Raw genomic sequence first — 1,829 nt, forward strand, 5'->3', positions numbered from 1 at the left:
AGAGTTTAGCTCCCTTTTAGCCACTGATCCATTTACTGCATATCGGCCTTGTGGAAAATGCTGGATAAGCACAAGCACTGTCAGAAGACCTGGCAAAGGATCACAACAGAAAACTGGAAGCAAAGTTTTCTAGAATTGTGATTATCATCAGTGACCATAGTAAACACAGCCACAGGAGACACCAGCTACTAAGTGAAGAGAGAAACTATACATATGACATAGTACATAGCTTAATTTATCTACATATGCATTTTTTAAATCTGGAAAGATATATATATACATATATGTGAGTATATATATATATAATCTCACAAGGAAAAGAGGCCATCTGTGAGATGGAATTTTTTCTTCTTTTTTTGCTTATCTGTATTTTCTAATTTTTCTAAAATGAACACATGGGAATATGAATAACTTCGATTCTCATAAAAATAAAACAGTCAGTGTAAGTAGGATCACTGTGCAAAAGTGACACCAGAACACAGGTCTGTTACCACTCTCCACCCTCCTTCATGCGTGGCACAAATTCAAGAAAACTATGGATTATCTTGCTTAGCAAAATTTCAAATCGGTCTGTTGTCCATATAAAAACTGATTAAAAGACGCATCCATTACACTGAATTCAAGGTCACTTCTCTCCGTGCAACTGGAAAAACAGTGTAAATAAGACACACAGCCAGCATTGCTCTCATCATTTATGTCTGTCTGAGCTAATTAAAAGTAGTCTTTTTCAATTGCTTTATACTCAGAAAAATTAAGGTTCTTGTTTATTCTCTTTGTACTACCCAGAAGAAGCATGCATATGAAGGTTGCCAACCTGAAAATACAGTGCATTTAAATCTTAGAAACGGGAACTACATTTATTTTCTCATTTTTCCATCTTTGTTGCTGTTCTTCAATGCCAAAATGTTCTTTGGAGAACACATAGAATGAAAAACCACATCCATTTTCAATAACTTACAGGAGAGGGTCACTCTCAAGGAGCTTTTGCAAAGGGCACAGTGGAAGAGAAACACTTTTTTTGAGTGAAGTACCATGAAAAAACGGTAGTATGTGACAACTTCTGTTTGACAGTTTTTCACTAAAAAATTATAAGGTATCCATGTTATTTCTCAAGGTATTCATTTTCTTCAAATTAGACATTGGTTCAAATACTCTTTTTAAATGGCATTGCTTGCAGGCATGCTTTTTCTCGGGGGGGGGAAAAAATACCACCCAAGAATAGTCTGGCATTATCATTGGCTTAATGGTGTCCATTAGCTTTACATTCCAGAATTTAATGAAAAGGATTTTAGGAAACTTTCAAATCAGCATGGTGAGTGAGGAGGTGGGAGGGTGGGTGGAGGATGGGGTGAATATATGATGCATGCTGCTTCTGGATACTATTTTAGCAGATTTTCCAAAAGAAGTTATTTTAGCTCATTCTTAGCTTTCAAGTCATCATTTGGAAAATATATGCTGCCTTTGAATGGAACACAGAATTTCAGAGTAATATATAACTCCTTCTATTAGAGAAAAATAAGAAATCTTGGTTTCTGCACATATCACATATTTGGAAAACAAGTCCAAGAGATCCTGCTCAAGGTCGCCCGTGGTAGGCCATGATCTTTGCTCCCTGGTTTTACTCCTATGAATCACTGTTACATAATGACATGGCAGATGTACTTAAGGTTACTAATCAGTTGACCTTAAGCTAGGAAGATTATCCTGGAGTATCCACTGAGCTTAAGCTAATCAAATGAGCCCTTAAAAAGCGGAATCTTTCCTCTGGCTGGTAGCAGAAGTACTTAATGATTCAAAGAATGAAAAGGATTTGATAGACCTTTTTTTTT

This window comes from Mustela putorius, unplaced genomic scaffold (genome assembly GCF_011764305.1).
Source record: "Mustela putorius furo isolate JIRA1106 unplaced genomic scaffold, ASM1176430v1.1 tig00000285_pilon_pilon_pilon, whole genome shotgun sequence".
Lineage (NCBI taxonomy): Eukaryota > Metazoa > Chordata > Mammalia > Carnivora > Mustelidae > Mustela > Mustela putorius.